Consider the following 24,032-nt stretch of genomic DNA (forward strand, 5'->3'; position numbering starts at 1 on the left):
GTCTACTTAGTCCATGTCTGAGAACACAGCACCTGTCTACTTAGTCCATGTCTGAGAACACAGCACCTGTCTACTTAGTCCATGTCTGAGAACACAGCACCTGTCTACTTAGTCCATGTCTGAGAACACAGCACCTGTCTACTTAGTCCATGTCTGAGAGCACAGCACCTGTCTACTTAGTCCATGTCTGAGAACACAGCACCTGTCTACTTAGTCCATGTCTGAGAACACAGCACCTGTCTACTTAGTCCATGTCTGAGAACACAGCACCTGTCTACTTAGTCCATGTCTGAGAACACAGCACCTGTCTACTTAGTCCATGTCTGAGAACACAGCACCTGTCTACTTAGTCCATGTCTGAGAACACAGCACCTGTCTACTTAGTCCATGTCTGAGAACACAGCACCTGTCTACTTAGTCCATGTCTGAGAACACAGCACCTGTCTACTTAGTCCATGTCTGAGAACACAGCACCTGTCTACTTAGTCCATGTCTGAGAACACAGCACCTGTCTACTTAGTCCATGTCTGAGAACACAGCACCTGTCTACTTAGTCCATGTCTGAGAACACAGCACCTGTCTACTTAGTCCATGTCTGAGAACACAGCACCTGTCTACTTAGTCCATGTCTGAGAACACAGCACCTGTCTACTTAGTCCATGTCTGAGAACACAGCACCTGTCTACTTAGTCCATGTCTGAGAACACAGCACCTGTCTACTTAGTCCATGTCTGAGAACACAGCACCTGTCTACTTAGTCCATGTCTGAGAACACAGCACCTGTCTACTTAGTCCATGTCTGAGAACACAGCACCTGTCTACTTAGTCCATGTCTGAGAACACAGCACCTGTCTACTTAGTCCATGTCTGAGAACACAGCACCTGTCTACTTAGTCCATGTCTGAGAACACAGCACCTGTCTACTTAGTCCATGTCTGAGAACACAGCACCTGTCTACTTAGTCCATGTCTGAGAACACAGCACCTGTCTACTTAGTCCATGTCTGAGAACACAGCACCTGTCTACTTAGTCCATGTCTGAGAACACAGCACCTGTCTACTTAGTCCATGTCTGAGAACACAGCACCTGTCTACTTAGTCCATGTCTGAGAACACAGCACCTGTCTACTTAGTCCATGTCTGAGAACACAGCACCTGTCTACTTAGTCCATGTCTGAGAACACAGCACCTGTCTACTTAGTCCATGTCTGAGAACACAGCACCTGTCTACTTAGTCCATGTCTGAGAACACAGCACCTGTCTACTTAGTCCATGTCTGAGAACACAGCACCTGTCTACTTAGTCCATGTCTGAGAACACAGCACCTGTCTACTTAGTCCATGTCTGAGAACACAGCACCTGTCTACTTAGTCCATGTCTGAGAACACAGCACCTGTCTACTTAGTCCATGTCTGAGAACACAGCACCTGTCTACTTAGTCCATGTCTGAGAACACAGCACCTGTCTACTTAGTCCATGTCTGAGAACACAGCACCTGTCTACTTAGTCCATGTCTGAGAACACAGCACCTGTCTACTTAGTCCATGTCTGAGAACACAGCACCTGTCTACTTAGTCCATGTCTGAGAACACAGCACCTGTCTACTTAGTCCATGTCTGAGAACACAGCACCTGTCTACTTAGTCCATGTCTGAGAACACAGCACCTGTCTACTTAGTCCATGTCTGAGAACACAGCACCTGTCTACTTAGTCCATGTCTGAGAACACAGCACCTGTCTACTTAGTCTATGTCTGAGAACACAGCACCTGTCTACTTAGTCCATGTCTGAGAACACAGCACCTGTCTACTTAGTCCATGTCTGAGAACACAGCACCTGTCTACTTAGTCCATGTCTGAGAACACAGCACCTGTCTACTTAGTCCATGTCTGAGAACACAGCACCTGTCTACTTAGTCCATGTCTGAGAACACAGCACCTGTCTACTTAGTCCATGTCTGAGAACACAGCACCTGTCTACTTAGTCCATGTCTGAGAACACAGCACCTGTCTACTTAGTCCATGTCTGAGAACACAGCACCTGTCTACTTAGTCCATGTCTGAGAACACAGCACCTGTCTACTTAGTCCATGTCTGAGAACACAGCACCTGTCTACTTAGTCCATGTCTGAGAACACAGCACCTGTCTACTTAGTCCATGTCTGAGAACACAGCACCTGTCTACTTAGTCCATGTCTGAGAACACAGCACCTGTCTACTTAGTCCATGTCTGAGAACACAGCACCTGTCTACTTAGTCCATGTCTGAGAACACAGCACCTGTCTACTTAGTCCATGTCTGAGAACACAGCACCTGTCTACTTAGTCCATGTCTGAGAACACAGCACCTGTCTACTTAGTCCATGTCTGAGAACACAGCACCTGTCTACTTAGTCCATGTCTGAGAACACAGCACCTGTCTACTTAGTCCATGTCTGAGAACACAGCACCTGTCTACTTAGTCCATGTCTGAGAACACAGCACCTGTCTACTTAGTCCATGTCTGAGAACACAGCACCTGTCTACTTAGTCCATGTCTGAGAACACAGCACCTGTCTACTTAGTCCATGTCTGAGAACACAGCACCTGTCTACTTAGTCCATGTCTGAGAACACAGCACCTGTCTACTTAGTCCATGTCTGAGAACACAGCACCTGTCTACTTAGTCCATGTCTGAGAACACAGCACCTGTCTACTTAGTCCATGTCTGAGAACACAGCACCTGTCTACTTAGTCCATGTCTGAGAACACAGCACCTGTCTACTTAGTCCATGTCTGAGAACACAGCACCTGTCTACTTAGTCCATGTCTGAGAACACAGCACCTGTCTACTTAGTCCATGTCTGAGAACACAGCACCTGTCTACTTAGTCCATGTCTGAGAACACAGCACCTGTCTACTTAGTCCATGTCTGAGAACACAGCACCTGTCTACTTAGTCCATGTCTGAGAACACAGCACCTGTCTACTTAGTCCATGTCTGAGAACACAGCACCTGTCTACTTAGTCCATGTCTGAGAACACAGCACCTGTCTACTTAGTCCATGTCTGAGAACACAGCACCTGTCTACTTAGTCCATGTCTGAGAACACAGCACCTGTCTACTTAGTCCATGTCTGAGAACACAGCACCTGTCTACTTAGTCCATGTCTGAGAACACAGCACCTGTCTACTTAGTCCATGTCTGAGAACACAGCACCTGTCTACTTAGTCCATGTCTGAGAACACAGCACCTGTCTACTTAGTCCATGTCTGAGAACACAGCACCTGTCTACTTAGTCCATGTCTGAGAACACAGCACCTGTCTACTTAGTCCATGTCTGAGAACACAGCACCTGTCTACTTAGTCCATGTCTGAGAACACAGCACCTGTCTACTTAGTCCATGTCTGAGAACACAGCACCTGTCTACTTAGTCCATGTCTGAGAACACAGCACCTGTCTACTTAGTCCATGTCTGAGAACACAGCACCTGTCTACTTAGTCCATGTCTGAGAACACAGCACCTGTCTACTTAGTCCATGTCTGAGAACACAGCACCTGTCTACTTAGTCCATGTCTGAGAACACAGCACCTGTCTACTTAGTCCATGTCTGAGAACACAGCACCTGTCTACTTAGTCCATGTCTGAGAACACAGCACCTGTCTACTTAGTCCATGTCTGAGAACACAGCACCTGTCTACTTAGTCCATGTCTGAGAACACAGCACCTGTCTACTTAGTCCATGTCTGAGAACACAGCACCTGTCTACTTAGTCCATGTCTGAGAACACAGCACCTGTCTACTTAGTCCATGTCTGAGAACACAGCACCTGTCTACTTAGTCCATGTCTGAGAACACAGCACCTGTCTACTTAGTCCATGTCTGAGAACACAGCACCTGTCTACTTAGTCCATGTCTGAGAACACAGCACCTGTCTACTTAGTCCATGTCTGAGAACACAGCACCTGTCTACTTAGTCCATGTCTGAGAACACAGCACCTGTCTACTTAGTCCATGTCTGAGAACACAGCACCTGTCTACTTAGTCCATGTCTGAGAACACAGCACCTGTCTACTTAGTCCATGTCTGAGAACACAGCACCTGTCTACTTAGTCCATGTCTGAGAACACAGCACCTGTCTACTTAGTCCATGTCTGAGAACACAGCACCTGTCTACTTAGTCCATGTCTGAGAACACAGCACCTGTCTACTTAGTCCATGTCTGAGAACACAGCACCTGTCTACTTAGTCCATGTCTGAGAACACAGCACCTGTCTACTTAGTCCATGTCTGAGAACACAGCACCTGTCTACTTAGTCCATGTCTGAGAACACAGCACCTGTCTACTTAGTCCATGTCTGAGAACACAGCACCTGTCTACTTAGTCCATGTCTGAGAACACAGCACCTGTCTACTTAGTCCATGTCTGAGAACACAGCACCTGTCTACTTAGTCCATGTCTGAGAACACAGCACCTGTCTACTTAGTCCATGTCTGAGAACACAGCACCTGTCTACTTAGTCCATGTCTGAGAACACAGCACCTGTCTACTTAGTCCATGTCTGAGAACACAGCACCTGTCTACTTAGTCCATGTCTGAGAACACAGCACCTGTCTACTTAGTCCATGTCTGAGAACACAGCACCTGTCTACTTAGTCCATGTCTGAGAACACAGCACCTGTCTACTTAGTCCATGTCTGAGAACACAGCACCTGTCTACTTAGTCCATGTCTGAGAACACAGCACCTGTCTACTTAGTCCATGTCTGAGAACACAGCACCTGTCTACTTAGTCCATGTCTGAGAACACAGCACCTGTCTACTTAGTCCATGTCTGAGAACACAGCACCTGTCTACTTAGTCCATGTCTGAGAACACAGCACCTGTCTACTTAGTCCATGTCTGAGAACACAGCACCTGTCTACTTAGTCCATGTCTGAGAACACAGCACCTGTCTACTTAGTCCATGTCTGAGAACACAGCACCTGTCTACTTAGTCCATGTCTGAGAACACAGCACCTGTCTACTTAGTCCATGTCTGAGAACACAGCACCTGTCTACTTAGTCCATGTCTGAGAACACAGCACCTGTCTACTTAGTCCATGTCTGAGAACACAGCACCTGTCTACTTAGTCCATGTCTGAGAACACAGCACCTGTCTACTTAGTCCATGTCTGAGAACACAGCACCTGTCTACTTAGTCCATGTCTGAGAACACAGCACCTGTCTACTTAGTCCATGTCTGAGAACACAGCACCTGTCTACTTAGTCCATGTCTGAGAACACAGCACCTGTCTACTTAGTCCATGTCTGAGAACACAGCACCTGTCTACTTAGTCCATGTCTGAGAACACAGCACCTGTCTACTTAGTCTATGTCTGAGAACACAGCACCTGTCTACTTAGTCCGTGTCTGAGAACACAGCACCTGTCTACTTAGTCCGTGTCTGAGAACACAGCACCTGTCTACTTAGTCCATGTCTGAGAGCACAGCACCTGTCTACTTAGTCCATGTCTGAGAACACAGCACCTGTCTACTTAGTCCATGTCTGAGAACACAGCACCTGTCTACTTAGTCCATGTCTGAGAACACAGCATCTGTCTACTTAGTTGTCTGCCTCTCTGTCTCACAAATACAGGCGCGCACACACACACACACACACACACACACACACACACACACACACACACACACACACACACACACACACACACACACACACACACACACACACATGCACACACGCACACACATAAACATGAGCAAAGTTAACTAGGTTGCAGATTAGCATTAATGCCAGCATGATAGTATTTCTGATTATTAGTCTATATTGTTGGCTGTTTTATGGTTTGACCCTATTATATAGTTTACAATTAAAGAAATAAGGAGGTATATAATTGTTTCATTTAACCGCAGAAATATTATTTGTTTTTGCATTTTACTATGATTCTGTTTGTGCATTTTACATGACAAAATAACTTCTCAATCAACATCACTATTAAAATAATAAAAGAAAATGTTTGCTAAGGAATTGAGATTTGAAATATCTGGTGTCAAGGAGATGCAAATGACACTTAAAATGGGGATGTTTTTAATTTATGGACATCCTATTACTCGGTGTCTGTAACATATCTGTAGTTGGTTTATGCAAGTGCTGTATATCATTAATGTTCTAAGGAAATTATTTTCTGTTGCTTTAAATGTCACTGATCTTGAAACTGTTATTTTTTATATATTATGATATATATTCTAACAAGCTGGGGAGATATTTGAATGTAGCAGTTGTGATATATGTTTAAAGGGGTACAGTTTGTTTTCTGTCAAATAGTGTTTCTGACGAAATTTGAATAGCGGAATATTTCGGTCAATTCACTTTTTGTCAAACATGTGAGCAAATAGGGAGCCATAAAGTGAGACTTACTTGTTAGAGCAGTTGTTTGACTTGTTTCCAATGTTGTGTCTTTCAGCTTTTCCCGGTTAGAGGTCGCCACAACAGAATTCCGGTCCGCTAATGATTGGTAGTAGATTTTTACGTGCCGAGTTGCCAGCCCTGACACACAACCTTCAACAAAGGTACACCCATTCACGCATGTCTCCACACAGAAGACACTCTAGCTGAGAATTGAACAGGACAGCATCTTCCTGTGAGGCAACAACGCTACCACAGCACCACCACCGCAGTTCATTTTTGGCTAACTAAAGCGTGTGTTTACAATAAGAAGACTGGGACTGCTATTGTAGTGCAATAGTAAAGTAGCCTGGTCAGTCCAAGCTAGAAAACACACAGGGAGGCTTAAAATAAGATTAATTCATCAGCCAGGGGGCTTTTTAGGGACTTAGTTGAGTGTGAGTATGCACTTGAGAGCTACTTTTGCTTTACTTTTATTTTAACATGTCCCAGGATCATCCATCTTGTGGCAGAAGGTGTTTACCTGGTCTCTCTGAGTTTGGATACACTCCAGGGAGCTTATAGTATAGTTGTTTATTGGCCAGAGGGCACAGGAGCTAGTTTCTCGCATTTTCTGTCTGCTGTAAATTAGGCACATTTTTACAGAGCTGTTCACCACTCACTGGTGGCTAGCAGTACCCTGTATAGCAGCAAACCTATAAAACTGGTACTTAGGACTTGCTAACACATAACACAGAAAGGCTTTGCATGGAGCTATGCTATGCTTAGGGCACTAAGATCAAACCACTATCTATCATCTCACCTTCATCCTAGACACCACGCAAGTAACCCCTGTAAAACCAAAACCTTAAACCATACCAGCCTGACAACATGGATTTGCAATTTACTAATGTCTCTGTGGCCAGTTTGGTAGGTATTGGCATCCTGAGACAATGCAGCAATTGTCTAATGTATTCAAACAACCAATTAATCCTTAAAAAACTAACATAATATGTGAGAGATGTACATGCATGACTTCCTTGAAGGCAAAATTCTGTCTTACAAACAAGGTTATCAAACACACACACACACACGCATGCACGCACGCACACACACACACACACACACACACACACACACACACACACACACACACACACACACACACACACACATTCCATCCCTCACACATACTGCTAACCATACACATAGACCTTCTCATGCTGAGGCACTTAAAAGAAACCTCTCCAAAACTCAAAGACTTTCTAAGCCATCAAACTACAGCATCTACCCTTAGCAATCACTAAAGCACACACCAAAAGTAACACCTTACACTACGCACAAACACAAAAAAAACTCAAAGCAACCATAAGGTGTTACTATTCAATGTTAGGAGCTTAAACATGACATTCTACACTATGCAAGATCTCCTTACACTGGAGAATATTCAGTGCCATTATTGAGACTTGGTATAAAGCTGCAGAAAGAACTTTGGCTGTCAAAGGCTACAGTGCCTTCCACACATTTAGACCAACAACACCACAGACATGGGCTAAAGATGAATGTGTTTCAATCTATGTTAGCAGCAAATACAGCCCTAGCGTAGATAAACAGGATGATACCCTGTAATTCATCCACATCCAAGTATCCATAGACAAGGTTCCCTACCATGTACTGGCCAGCAACAGGTCACCCTCTATGATCCATGAAATGTACAACTCTTTACCTAAACCAACTAGAGGTGCTCACCATCCGACCAAATACCCTATTCGTGGGAGACTTTAACTACCCATCTGTAGACTGGGAAAAGTCCCCTGCCTCTAACTCACAGGCACAGAGTTTCCTGGACTTCATCACTACAAACACCATGGACCAAATAGTGCACTCTCCAACCAGAGGATCAAACATATTGGATCTAGTACTCATCAAAATAGGAGAGTGTTGCACCCCCCCCATGTCATGTCGTTATTTGTGAAGTTGAACCACTAAGCTGTCTCCCTCTCAAAACAAAATTCAACCTGGAAAACCCAACCAAACCCGTAACAGTTCATAGATTCATAGGTAGGTACTAGGTTATCTGCCCGAAGACATTTATAAGCCTAGCCAGAATTGTGTTGGTTTTCACTGCCCCCTTAGATTAGTTCCCTATGCCTCTGTCCAGCAGAGCCATTGAAGTGATCCCTGGGGTAAAGTTTCTATTTCCCATCCACTCGTCAAGCTTTCTCTTGAAGAGTGTTAGCGTGGAGCTCTGCCTAATGTAGATTGGAATCTTGTTCCAGAGCATGGGAAGTCTCTGGGACAGGAATCTATCCCTCCAGCACGTCCTATTTATTGTTGTGGTGAGGTTTAGATCCCTAGAGTATGTGGCTCAAGGGGATATGGTTTTCTTTAGGTGGAGCATGTCCATCAGTTCTGGGTTGGACATGGCCTTGTATGTCAGGCATAGATCATCTCTGAGTAGGCGGTATGCAACTGAGTACAGCTGGAGTTTCTTCAGTCGAGCTGCATAGGGCATCTGTTTGAGGCCAGTGATCCTCTTGGTGAGGTACTTTTGTGGTCTTTCCAACTGTTGCAGGTGTCTTGTAAGGTACATCACAAATGGGGCATATACTCTATGTTGGGTCTGATGACTGATACATAGAGGGGCACAATGACCTCTTTTGATCTGGATGCAAACCCTTTGGTGATTAGGTGGGCCACATAGAAGGATTTTTCTAACCACTTTGGCAATGTGATTATCAAAGGAGAGATTACTATCTACTTGGGTCCCCAAATGGGTCTATATTATAATCTTGAAGGTTTAAAACTTTAAATCACTAAAGATTGAACTTTAGTGATCGAAGTCTTAAACCATCGAAACCAAAAAAAAAAAAAACAAAGTAAAAAAAAAAACGAAATAGCATGTAGGCAGGGGGGCTCCCACACCCTCACGTAAACAGAAATCTCCCCCTACGGAGATTTTCCATTTAAACATTAGATGTAGTGCGCTTTCGGTATTCTCATATCGACAATATCGTATTCAATATTGTCAGACTTCGGGATTTTAATATAGACCCCCCCAGATCCCTTATTATGTCTTCTGTATTTAGGGGGCTACCACCTATGTGGTAGTTTGTGGGTACCTTGTTTTTTCCAAAGGGGATGACTATGCAATTTTTGACTTGAGGCCATGGTTTTGACACTAGGTATCTGCCTCAGCGAGACCCTTTTGGAGGATGTCTGTGTCAGCCAGACAGTCAATTATAGCCCCTAGTTTGCAGTCGTCTGCAAACTTTGTCAGCCATAGACCTCCTGTGCTTGCCTGTACCTCTGAGAAGCATATGCCGAACAGGAGGGGTCCTAAGACTGAGCCCTGGGGAATGCTAATTGTAACTGGTTTAGAGTCAGACCTAGCTCCCACAACTCTTACCATGTGGGTTCTGTCCATGAGCCAGTTGGCAACCCATCTCATGATGTACAGGTTTAAGTTCAGGCTGGTGAGCTTGTCTATAATACCAGAATGGGGAATGGTGTCGAAGGCCTTTGCGAGGTCTAGGTAGGCTGTGTGGACCACCTTTCCCTCGTCTATAGCCTTGGTAACTGTCTCAAAGAAGTCCACCAGTTTTAGGAGGCATGATCTGCCCTTAACAAAGCCAAACTGGGAGGGTCTAGTGTTTGGAGGTTCCCAATGTCTCTGTTAATGAGATCCATGATGATGCGCTTCATAGCCTTGCAGACCAAGCCAGTTAGGCTTATAGGGTGATAGTTCCTGGGGTCTGTTGTAGTTCCACCTTTGTGGAGCGGAATAACCGTTGCTGTCCGCCACTCTATGGGCATGTAGCCTGTAGAGAGGCTGATTTTGAACAGTGTGTTTAGGTGCGGGGTTAGTTCATCTTTGAGCTCATGTAGGACACAGCCTGGGACACTGTCCATTCCCATTGATGCTGTGTTTTTGCCTTTGGAGAGGGCTGTTTTAACCTGAGTGTCTGTGATTTCAGGGGAACTACATTCTTCTGGTATGCTTATGGGCCCTTTTGGGGGTGAGAGGGGGGTGACGTTTGCACTGAACCTGTCTGCCAGGATGTTGGCGATATTGGTCGGTTCAGTGTATTTTGTGCCATTCTGCACTAACTCCGAGCAGATCTGAGAATTGCCACTTAGTATCGTGACATAGCTAAAGAATGCCTTGTGGTTATCTTTGGAATCCTAGGCAATTTTTCTTTCAAAGTTAGCCTTGGATGATTTTATGAGGAATTGTAGTTTCTTGCTGATACTGATCAGGGATGTCTTAACTTCTTGGGATTTTACTCTTTTCTGTACTAGTTTCCTCCTTCTATTGTATAGCTTGTTTATAGCAGGGGTCCACCAGACTGGTTTCCTTTCTTGGAGTAGTGAGCCTTGGTTTTGCTTGGGATGACATGATTCATGCATTCTTGTAGGCGCCCGTAGAGTGCATTAGTAAAGGAATTTGCAGCTTGGGCAGCGTTATCCTTTAGCATGGGGGCTTTGAAACTTTCCACCTCGGTCTTAAGTCACTTGAAGTTTGCTTTTGAAAAGTTTTTCACAGTGGTTTCTTTGACCGGGGGTGGGAGTAGAATGTTGATATCCAGAGTGATTAGTTCATGGTCAGATCTAACCAGTGAGGGGTTGACCTCCGGTGTGGAACATCGGTCGCCCATGTTGGTGATGACCAGGTTCAATATGTTGTCACCTCTGGTGGGGGTATTGACCAGTTGATCCAGGGAGTTTGCGTTTATAAATTCTAGAAAATGTTGGGCAAGGGAGTTAGTACTTGAGTAGTTCTCCCAGTTAATGTTTGGGTAATTGAAATCACCCAATGTCAGGGTGTTTGGTAGGACCTTTATGTTTCCCAGTGTTTCCAGAAATGCGGAATGGGGTTCCTGGGACATGGTGGGTGATCTGTAGCAAGTTACAATTTGAATTGCAGTTTTGCCGGTTGTTAATTGCATGTGGATGATCTCTGAAGCATCGTGCTGTGCCACTAACTTGGAGGTGTGGGTATCCTTGATGAATATGGATATGCCCCCACCTTTTGTATTTTGGTCTGGGTTTTGTGGCCGAAATGTATGGTGTGAGTTGTAGCCTGGTAGTGCTGGGGTGCTCTCTGGAGCCTTAACCCAGGTTTGTGTTACTGCACATATATCGATTTTCTCCATACTGAGGAGTGCCTCGAGTGCGTGCATTTTGAGGTTTAGACTTCTGGCATTGAGCAACATTACCCTCAGTTTTTTGTTACTTTTGCTATTTACGGCAGTGGGTTTGTCTTTTGAGCCTTGCCTAAAAAAGGCACTTTGGGGGTGGCAAGAGCCTTGGCCAGTATTTGAAAGCCTAAGTTGACAGGTGCAAGCCATCTCTAGCTAAGCAGCGTGGCTTGTCAAGCATGTCTTCCCAGGCTGACAGACACTGGATCCCCTTTGAATGACACCAGAAGCTTAGCCAGTTGTTGAAATTGATAATTTTTTCTTTATACCGTGGTATCATTCTTGGTGAGGGCAGGATGCTACTCAAGGTCAGGGTCATACCGGCCTGGGCTACATGATCAGAGAACTCTTCCATGTCTCTTTTCATGTAGTCCAGGGAGGTATGGCTCAGGTCATTCATACCAACATGGACAATGACAGAGTCGTATTTGTACTTGTTTTGGACTAACCTGAGTGCTTGTGTTATGTGGCGGATCCTGGCAACCGACAGGCAGCTAACAGTAACCTTCTCCTTGTTCAGCCTAGTGAGTGGGACATCAGTGGGACCTGACTATAGATTCACCTATTACTAGTGTGTTGGGTATGTTATTTTGCCTTAAGGGCTGTGATTGGGTGTGGCACACTGGTTTTGAGAAGTATGTGTTTTATGGTTTGTGTTGAGGGGTGGAGGTTGCTTGGGTGTCTGCTTTGGAGATCTCTGTTGCATTTGCAGATTTTTATTTAGAGCCTCCAAGTATATTTTAGTGTATTTATGTGTGTTTTTTGCCGGTGCTGGTTTCATAGGTCTATGTGAGACTGATGGTGTGATGCAAGTAGTTCCCTTCTCCTCTTGACTGTCTGGTCCAGTGTTGGGTTGAGAGAGCTTAGCCTCCAGTTTGGCTGCATAATTGCATCTCTCGCTTGTATTAGTGTTTGGTGATAGGAGGAGAGGGTTTTCTGTGTACATAAGGCAGTTGTAACACTGCCTTAAAATGCCCAGATTCACAAGCTGGACCGGAGAGTACACCTGAAACTGCCCTTTGGACATGCCTGGATAGGTACAGTGAACTGTTTTACTGATTGGCTGGTAAGGTCGAATAGAGAGCCTTGTCCTTCTCTACAGTATAGGGGGTCTAGTGCTAAGGTTTATTAGTGCTTGCTATGAGTTTTGAGCAAGTGTCGGGCTGAGAAGTGAATGGTTTGAGTGCTTAAGTTGAAAGTTTGTCTAGTTCCAAGAGAAAAATTGAAGAGGAGACTTTGAGGAGCCGGGAATAGTTATACCCTAACTAACTGGCACTGCCCGGCACGCAAACCACGCAAATGCGGGTTTTATAGCAGGGAAATGAAAGAGATAGAAATTAGCCCTGAATTCGGCACTAACCTAAAAACTGGCTTAGAAAGGCGGGAAAACAAGTATATTATTTTGTTTTTTTATTTTTTTTTTCAGAAAATAAAGCAGATACAATAAAAACACTTTAAATGCACAGAAATGGTTATCACACTTGAGTGTGTAGCCTACAACAGTTAAACAGGTAATTTAAACACAAAAACGACTGTTAAAGTGCAGGCAGTAAAATATGTGCAATATGTAGCTGAAACAAGCTTTTTAAATCACAGAAACTCTAAAAACTCAGTGTTTAGGCGGAATTAGCTAAAGGCAGGAAGAAAATGCAGAAAAATTATACATATTCACTCCAAAGTCCCTCTTTTGTCCCTCCGCTGCTGTAGAACTCTGCAGGGCACCAGACAGGAGCTTGCTGAGCTGTATACAAGGGCAAACACCTTGCAAATGTGGGTTTTATAGCAGGGAAATGGAAGAGATATAAATTAGCCCAAAATGGCCAATAAACTACTAATTTCTGGGAAGAAACAACTCCTCCAGGGACAGACAGGCTGATCAAAGCTCCCCTCTCTCACAGGTGAACAGAGAAACTTCCTTCTATCCAAGTAAGGTATGGGCAAACACAGAAACTTGTAACACAGCCCTGAATTCAGCACTAACCTGAAAACTGGACTATACTAGCTTAGAAAGGTGGGAAAACAAGTATATTTTTCAGCACTAATCTGAAAACTGGACTATACTAGCTTAGAAAGAACTATACTAATGCAAAATACATCCTTTTAAGCAACAGTATGTCAAGATTCATGGATCCTCCAAATCCTGAGAACACAGCTACCTATGCAGAATTATTTACACAGACTTTGTACAAATATGTAAATGGCTGCATTGAAGCTGCCGTACCTACCAAAAGTAAGTCCAGATCTAACACCAAAAAGAAATCACACTGGTGGAATCCTCACTCTAACAGGCTATATAACAAACACAAACAAGTCATGGACATTGTGACATCTCCCACTCTGGGCCAGTAATCAAGGAGCCTGAATCCTCACCACTTACACTGGAAAGGGATGTTCACTTGAAATACAAATGGATGCACTCAGTATTTCCAGATGCAGACCTCTCTGCATCAAGCACAATTTCCCCTAAGAGCACATAAGGGAGTCCAGTCAGCACGGGATCTGGATTTCTATATCTGTTTCCCTCCAGGTCCCCAACAAGACTCCCCACTGGCACAGCTATATGGTAAGGTCCTCAGCCAGGTGTCCAAGCCAAGTCCTCCAGCACTTTCTCTGTGAAACCAGTGTGTTGTGTCCCTGCCCCCAAATAGCTGACACACACACACACACACACACACACACACACACACACACACACACACACACACACACACACACACTCTTTGTGAATTAATTTTCACACACACACACACACACACACACACACACACACACACACACACACACACACACGCACCTGGGAAAGGCTGACAGATTACTCGCTCTACCAACTTTCCCAGACTATCAGGTAAATTCACTGCCACCAGTCAGTTATAAGTCTCTTGCAAGGGTACCCAGTTATACTGAGTGAAGTTAATATTAATACAAATGGTAATGTTGGCCAAACAGCCAAGCTTTCAGGACTGGCCAGAGTTATCATAAGTTCATAGGTTCATAGGTGTTTACTAGGCTAACGACCACAAGGGTCGTTTTAAGCCTAGCCATGCATCCGGAATCTCTGGCAAGTTCTGATACCCTTGATAAGTGTAAGCATGGGCCTCTTTAGTGAAACATTTACAGGTTAGCTGTTTGCATTAGAGACATAGGTGCCAAACCAGGAATGAATTTCTGGTTTCCCATCCAATTGTCCAAGTAGCACTTGAATTAGGTTAGGGAAGAACTCTGCTTCACATGGATGGGAGCCTGTTCCATAGACGAGGTAGTCTCTGGGATACATATCTATCTCTCCAGCAGGTCCGATTTATGTCACAGGCAAGGTTTAAGTCTTTAGAATGGGTAATTCTGGTACTGTTTGTTTTGTGGATATGAAGGAGGTCCATCAGAGTAGGGTCTGACAATGCCCTGTACGACAGGCATAGATTTAACCTCAAAAGCCTGTAGGAGACAGAATACAGGGATAGGGCCTTGAGGCGGTCAGCATAGGACATATTACTTATGCCCTGTATTCTTTTAGTGAGGAACCTCTGTAGACATTCCAGTTGTTGGATATGCCTGGTTAGGTACCTACCAAAGGGGGCATTGTACTCAATGATAGGTCTGATGAATGCCGAATACAGTGGAACAATGACTTCCTTGGACTTAGATGTCATACCTTTGTTTATAAGTTGCGTGACAAAGAATGATTTCCTCACCACTGTAGACACATGATGATTAAAGGCTAGATTACTATCTATGTGTGTCCTTAAGTCCCTGACTACTGGGTCAGTTCGAAAGGGTGTGTTGTCAATATGATAGCTGCCAGGGATGGATGACTTCCCAGAGGATACTATTATGTATTTCTTGGCATTTAGTTTTAGTCCATGGCTCTGACACCAGTTGTTTTTCTGTGTCAGCCCCTCCTGGAGAACATGTGTGTCAGTATAAGATTCAATGACAGCTCTTAATTTGCAAACATCAGCAAATTCAGTCAGCCAGGGACCACTGACACTGGCCTTGACTTTTGAGAAGTAAATGCCAAAAAGGACCGATCCCTGAGGGACACCACTTGTGACTGGCCTCTTTGTAAAAGTAGAATCCCCAACTCTAACTTCCTGGGTCCTGTCTGTGAGCCAGTTGGCTATCCACCGGGTGAAATATGGGTTTGCACCTAACCTCTTGAGTTTGTGAACAATGCCCTAGTGGGATATTGTGTCAAATGCCTTGGCCAGGTCAAGGTAGGCAGTGTGAATGATTTTGCCCTCATCCATTGCCTTGGTGACCTTCTCAAAGAAGTCCACCAGGTTGAGTAGGCATGATCTGCCCTTGACAAAACCAAACTGGGTTGGGTCTAGTGTCTGGAGGTTTGCTATATCTCTATTAATCATCTCCATGATAATTCTTTCCATGGCTTTACATATAAGACTAGTGAGACTTATGGGTCTGTAGTTTCCAGAGTCTGTAGATGACCCACCTTTGTGCAGAGGGATGACTGTTGCCTTTCTCCATTCATGAGGCACAAAGCCTGTTTGGAGGCTACAATTAAATAATAATTCTAGAGGCCCTGATAGGAATCCAGAGGCCCTGACATTATCAAATAAATATATGAAAATACTATCAAAGCTTAAATATTTCCTAAAAGGACCAACCACAATGAGAACTTTAAATATATTTAATAATAAATAATAAAACAACATGAAAATACTAAATATATTTTTACAGTAAACATCAGAGTTTCAGTGACAGGAAATATTAAAAATAACACTGATGGAAAGTTTCACACAGTTATAGAAAAACTGTATTTAGCTAATCTCACTATCTATTCCCGGTTGACTAAAATAATTATTGTGCCTACTTACTGAATAGATCAAGGCAAGAAAATGTGGGGGTCATACCTCTCAATCTGGAAACATCAAGAATCTGGACAAAGGTCCATGAAAAATAGGTACAAATCTGTAATCTGATTAACATAAAATTTGTGTACATAATTATGTAACCCCACCCACTCAAATGGAATTGTGGGATACCAACTTTCAAATGCAAACTGAATAACAGACAACCAAAATATGGCCCCCCAGACCCTGTAGTAAATGGTAAACATTTTTTTAAATGTGTAGCAATGATGTACACTGGGTAGGGAGAATATGGTAAACCTTAGGATTTTGTTTTTGGTGACTTGCAGTATATGGGTTTTGTGGTAAAAGTAGGGCATTTACTGGTAGGCAATATTTTAATATTAGCAAAAGAAAATTATAATTTGCTAGGACCTCCAAAAGTCATTCTCCATGGCCTACTGATCAGTGGCATAGCTAGAGTTTGTGCCACCCAGGGCTGTCTTTGAGTTTGCCACCTTACCCCCTCACAAATTCATGGTCGAATGGGGCCCCCCATACAGATCACTCCTCCCCTGCAGCCATTACAATGTGCCATTACTTGGCTATTTTGTCTCATTTACCATAAACACTGTAATGTGCATACTGCTTTACTTCTACAATGATTATTTGGATTTCATTTAAAAATTTATTTTACATTTTATAGCACGAACACTAATAGACATCTGCTAAACAAAGTAATACAGTCTCACAATGAAAACAGATTTAGCATTAAATGGGAGGACGGTTCCCATGTGTTCAACTCCTCGTTTACAGTTTCTGATGGATATATTACCTCAGGTGATGAAGAGGTAGATAACAGTGAGGACTACCCTACTTTACCACCTGCACAGTAACAGGAACGTTTCCATCAGACTTTTCATCATGTTAACAACAACTACAGGGGCGGAAAACAAGGTACAAAACATACCCGTGAGTGACAAGAATATTTTCAAAGGGACTACAATCCCCAGAGGGGATATAAAAGAGGTAAAAGATAATGTTTTATCTCTTCAGGACAGTTATATCATTAATTTGTCTGGGCATGTATTTACCAACTGTAAAGTAGCGGTTTTGAACCGAAGTTTTAAGTTTATTCCTACAGTGCTTCCTAGGCTTCATGATATCAAGTGTGATGTTTTTAAATTTAGTAGGGAGTTGCATTTAAAGTACTACTTTAAAAATATAACCACAGAGAATGAGTTAGTTGATTGTGATGATAGTGTCAATGCCTCATATGAGAGTTTTTACACTTGTGAATCTGATAATTCTTTTAATGCATATTGTAGATTAGATATTCACAATGTATGTGCAAATAGTAATTTTTTACCTCCTTTTTTAAATGAAGATGTGGTTCATTTTCCCAATATGTTGAATTTTGCGATTGAGGATGTGTTTGCTGACTTTGTTCAGAATAAACAACAGATTAATTATAATATGTCTGTTTCAGAATGGAAAGCCCTTCAAAGCTTAAGTAAAATGAGGAAAGTTATTTTCAAACCCTCGAATAAAGGGAACAAATTGGTTATCATGCATTTTACCCAATATATGGACATGTGTTTGGAGCATTTAGAGAATGCTGAAGTATATGATACAATTGATATATCTTTATATCAACAAGCCCTTGTTGAATATGCTGAGTTATTACATAAAGGCTGTAGACTTGGGTACTTTTCAGATACGGATGTCAGAAAAAAATTTAGCCCTGATAGATGTAAAATGGCTTATTTTTATTGCCTCCCCAAGATTCATAAAAATCTAACTAAGCCACCGGGGAGGCCTATAGTTTCAGGCTGGGAATATTTTACGCACAATCTGGGTCTATTTTTGTATGGTTATTTAGCACCCATAGTCTATAAATTGCCATCTTATATTCGAGATATATTTGATTTTCTAGCAAAAATTGATGACATTAAGTGGAATCATAATATATACTTCTTCACATTGGATGTTAAAAGCCTGTATACAAACATTAACCATAATTTTGGCTTGGAGGCTTTAAGATTCTTTTTAGGTAATTCACCAGTGACAGAGTATATAGCAGAGTTGGTACATTTTTGCCTTACACATAATTTTTTTTATTTTAACAATATCCTTTATAGACAGAGGCAAGGAACAGCTATGGGGTCACCTTTTGCCCCCATGTATGCCAATTTAAGTATGTTTTTTTTTGAGAGTGAATATATTTACATAAATAAGTTTTTTAGTGATCATGTCATCAGGTATTTCAGATATATAGATGATTTAATTTTTATAGATGAGGGTGGCATGGAATTAGTACCTCAGTCTGTTAATATGCTACATAACAACAGGTTTGGGCTGCAATTTGATGGTCTAAAATTAGAAACACATGTTCCCTTTTTGGATGCAGTCATCAGCATTCGATATGGTACTGAATTATTTGCATCTGTACATGGGAAGTTTCAGCAGGGCTCACAGTCTGTCCATTGTGATAGTTGTCATCCTACCCACACTATTGAAGCACTCCCTTATGGTGAGTTGCTTAGGATTTCCAGGCTGTGTAATAATATCCAGGACTTTAAAGAAGAACTGGGTGTAACTGTAGATATGTTTTGCAACAGAGGATATAGTAGACGTTTACTTGAGATAAGTTGGAACAAATTGTATAATAATTTGATTAGAAAACAGCAGTTTAATAATAGACTATATTTAACCCCGTATTTAGCCCTGTATAGATCCAATAAAAGAGAACCTAAGGATCTTATTTATTTTGTTAAAACTTATGGGTGTTTTAGTTCTATGGTTATAGAACAAATAAAATATTATTGGAAATACTTATGTTCATTAAAAAATGTTTCCACCTGGCTTGATGCTAGATTAGGTATTTCCTTTAGGTGGGGTAGAAACATTCACAACTTTCTTGTGAAAGGTAGATTTCATGCTCCCCATACAAATATTTTACAGAATTTACATCCTTCTGGGACCTTTTGTTGCAATAAATGTAAAGCCTGCAAATTTATAGTGAATAGTTTCCAAAGTATTAATAATATTCCCTTTCAAACATGTAACCATTTCTCTTGTGATACTGAGGGTGTAGTTTATGCCCTTAGATGCCCGTGTGGTTTGTTTTATATTGGGGAAACAAAGAGGGCATTTAAAGTAAAATTATTTGAGCATGCAAGGGACATTCACATTAAAAAATTAGAGAGTTCTGTAGCGGTACATTTTCAACATTTTTATGAAGGTAATAGTGAAGGGTTACAGGGCACCATTCTAGGAAAAATAAGTGTGTCTTTATATGATGAATGTGTTTTTAAAAAACATCTTTTGACTAAGGAAACAGTTTACATCTTGAAATTCAACACTCTGTACCCATTTGGGTTAAATGAGGAATTGAATTGGAGATTGTTTATTTAATTACTTGATTGTTTCATTGTTAATTGTATATAGTATTTAGGTTAGTAGCTTTAGGATGTTCTTCACTCCTTGAAGGCTTTTCAGCCGAGACGTCAGAGAGATTTTTTTCTGTAAAGACAATATTGGTGCAACAAATTCATTTGGATCTGTGGCTGGTCGTACTTTTATTCAGCTGTTTTTCTTTGGTGGTGTTCCAGTTAGCATTAAAACTTCTCTGCCCTTGAAACTCACATTCATTGAAACAGCATTGAAACCCGCATTGAAAGAAAATGCATCTGGTCAGTGGGGGATAAAGATTACCTTTGGGTTGTTCTCAGATCATAGGCCCCTTGCACACAAAACATACATGTGTTCTTTGATACATCTTCCTGATTGTATTAAATTATTTTCCTTTATAATGCAGAACACTTTTTTAGAGTGAGTTTTTAATTGTATTGTTTTGAACATTTTTTCAGTAAGGAATGAAACAAAATGCATGAACCAGTTATGACAAAACTGCCCAATTCAGAACATTTCCATCATTAAAGTCTCCTCAGACTTCTACAGTCCACCAGTATCAGTAAATATGCACAATCCTGCAGAAGTAAAAGTCATCTAAATAACTCCACATTAAAGAGATCTGTAACTAATGAAGAGGTTACTGCTAGTAAACCATGATATTTCATTGTTTCATCTACAAATAAAGTGCCTGTTGCCCTTGAAGAATAAATTGTCTATGTTACATTGCAAAATGATAAGCTAGTAATATTGCAATAGGGAATGGATGGCAAACTGATAACAGGTTCATGGTTACTAGGTATCTCTGCCAAAGAGAACATTCTCAGGACTGCAGCATCCACCCCCTTTAAAAGTACAACACAGTACAGTATCAGCAATGCATCTACATACTGAGGTAGTAGAACACACAGCCTTCTGCATCAAAAGCAAGTATTTTACCTGTTGTGCTACTAACAACAAACACAAACAGACTTGGCATAAGCAGCACTAACCTTCTCTCCCCCTGAAGAACTATACAGTTCAAGAAATCTGGAAAAAGACAAAATTTATTGGAGGGGGACAAAGGCTTAAAACCAAGGACACATTTTAAACATTGCTTTATAATCTTAGAAAAGTTGCTAGAATAAAATGTTTTGTGTTACCATGCCTTTCCTGAAAGATAGGAAGACTGAAACTGAAATGGCTATCATTATTTAGTGAATTCAGTTCTCACTGATTTGCCAGAAAACCACAAATGTTAAGAGGAACAGACCACAAGTATGAGCCAAACATTCCAGACATTCTGTAAAACTTTGGACAGTTGAGAACTATGGACTTAACTCCTTGGCTTGAATCACAAGTGGTGGTATTTAGGCTCTTGCTCCTTGTACCTAAGGTACATAGTTTGAGTCTGAGTAACTCTAACCACCAGTTATACCTAACTGGGGCATTTACACCCCCCAGCCATTTCAAAAGCATACTTTCCAGAATGAGACTGCTGTTTCAATACCTGTTTCAAAAGCACACTTTCAAGACTGCCGTTTCAATAGCTGTTTCAAAAGCACATTTTCCAGACTGCCGTTTCAATAAAAGCAAATACACATACACCCCCCCCAATGTACTTTGCAGACTGGCATCAATTAAGAACTAAGTACTGCACTGTTTCAGTAAGAAAGCAAAGCACACTTTCTGCTTCAATAAAAGTGATTAAGCAAATTAAGAACTAAATGTTTGTACGTAACAGAATTAAGAACTTATTACCTAGAGGGAATGCTGTGTACTGCCTGACAGTCCAGTGAAGCTGACATCATTGCACACGTCCTGCACATGATGACATCAGGAACAAATTTGTTTGAAAAAAAAGAACAGGAAATCTGGGAATTAAAGGGGCCACTTGGGAATTCGTGGCACCCTAATATTTTGCCCTCAAAACTGGTATTTACCGAGGAATTCGGTACAGTTGAGAGGTATGGTGGGGTTGAGTGGTCCTTGTTGTCAGATCCAAGACAGAATGCAGAATGCTCCTGAGACTTCAGTCTCCTCTAATATTAAAACATTATTTCTGTACAGAATGACATTGCACACATCTGATCATTGAACCCTGCCTCCCACACTATCCCCATCACAAAAAGCTGACAGGATTCTAGCACCCATGTGTCACCATACACAAAGACAGAGTCCCACTCAGATGTGGTGCAGCTGCTGGAAGTCATAAAATCATAAAACCATTCCACTCTTCCTACAGGAGCTACAACCTATTCTTTAGCACATACATTATGTCTCTGGCTCAATTTAAAACTGTGGGATAACATCTTTATGGCTTAACCCATAATGTAATTTAATTTCAAGATTAAGATTAACTTCTTCCCTTCTGTTGAAACATATACACCTAAGTCAGCCACAATAATGTATGCACATTTCTTTTCTTGCCAGCAGGTCGCACTGTTGATACATTTCAACGCAAGCAGCTTAACAAATGCATTCTTCAGTACAAGCATCTGTACAAACCAGTATGATATAAAAATGACACACGATTCTTTACAAAAATCCAGATAGCTGTGGTGGCATATGTTACACATCCACTGCCCTACTTCTCCTGTCATGGCCAGCATTCCTATCATCACAGCCATAATCAGAAAGAACAACTCTCCCAGACATGAGAGCTCTATGATTCAACTAAACAAGAAACTAAAATGGTTTTCTGGTGTTTTGTGCTTGCCACTATTTAATTACCTGTTTGAATTGTGATATTCAACAACCGGTTTTCCCGCTTCAAGCACTTATTCAAGTAAGCGCTTGAATGCGGAACTTACATTAGCTCCACCAGGGGCTTGTTTGACAGTCGTTTACTGCATCTGCTTCTGTTTTGTTTCCTACTGCTAATTGGAAACGCTAGACAGTGCTATGTGCATGCCACTACTGTATAGGCTGTTCTGAAATGTAGTATTTATCATTATGTTTCCCCATTTATCATTATTTATCATTATGTTTCCCCATTGCTAACGCTTACTTAAGAAGGCGTTCTGCAAGCGGAAATTGCTTTTGGATTTGCTTGACAGTCGTTTCTCTGAAACTATTCTAGTAAGCTACAGTGTTACCTAATCAGTACAACTGGGATAGTCTATGATGTTAAATTAAAGTAGCGCACATTGCATAGTCATCAGTACTTTGTGATTTCTACCTAATGTAACCTGTAAATGCTTGGTTTATTCTAGCGTGTAACACGCAGTTGAAATAGCTGTTTGGGACTGTAAATGTTTAGTTTATACTAGCATGTAATACGTGGTTGAAAGGGCTGCCTGGGGCTTGCTTTGTCACTCAAACTATTTCCAAGCTTGATGTTCTCAAACTGTAGCGCTTTTTGTCTGTTTGTTCTGCTGGTACACTAATGTTGCTCTAGTCCCTTTAACTGTTGATTCCTTCTTGTGTTTGGTTCTACCGGAATCCTGATGCAATCGCTTAACTAACACAGCGCTTGAATGAGGATTTTAACTCAGCTGTTGTCTGCTCATTTAAATTACTTTACCAATTGTCTGTCACTGAAATTACCTAGCACATTAGGAACTGCTATCTCAGTTACCTTTCTGTGCTTGACTGTACCATTAAGGTACTGAAAGGGCGTAGCTTATTTCTTATCTTAGCTGCCTGTTTACCTTAGTTTCAAGTTTAATTATGCAAATTCTAACAACTGTCTGCTTGTAACATCTCAATGTCTGCACTGCCTGCTTTTAAACATTCTTCTCTCTCCTTGTATGTTCTAGCTTGGGCTCCTGCCTTCCCTGCCATAATCTCTTGAAAGTACCCACCCGGACACCCTGGCTAAGAACCATCAATAGCGGACAATTCAAACCAAACCTGAAAGGCCTTACCACTCCCTGAATACCATTCACTGCAAGGATTTTTTTTTTAATGTAAAAGTATGTGTACTGCTCTAACACTTGGTAGTAGATAACTTGATTATAACTAGGTCGCAGTACGCTTCACTGCTAGGACAGCCAGCAGCCACAACTCCCCCCCCCTTTGCTGCTTGATTATCCTACTCTACCTTCTATAATTATACCCCTATCCTGACCAATGATAACGCCCTCGTTCCCTTTACCTGATATCTCCCCTTGGGACCTCTACTGCATTAAACTGACTGGCCACTAGGTGGCACTCCTCTACCTTCTTACTGTCCCCACTTCTTTATCCACACTCTCCTATCTCCCCTATACAGCCCCCTGACATTGTTCCTCTACTCTCTCCACTGTCCCAGGACTACCCAGCAC

The 24,032-nt window shown here is 42.0% G+C and overlaps 1 protein-coding gene across 1 annotated transcript in view; it reads right to left on the minus strand.

Moving 5' to 3' along the window:
• Window positions 1-24,032, minus strand: part of LOC122815930 (polyamine deacetylase HDAC10-like) — a 752,749-nt gene that overhangs the window by 55,497 nt on the left and 673,220 nt on the right. The gene's annotated exons all lie outside the window — the stretch shown is intronic.

The sequence above is a fragment of the Protopterus annectens genome, chromosome 11.part0, assembly GCF_019279795.1.
Source record: "Protopterus annectens isolate FY-2018-M chromosome 11.part0, PAN1.0, whole genome shotgun sequence".
NCBI classification, from domain to species: Eukaryota; Metazoa; Chordata; order Ceratodontiformes; family Protopteridae; genus Protopterus; species Protopterus annectens.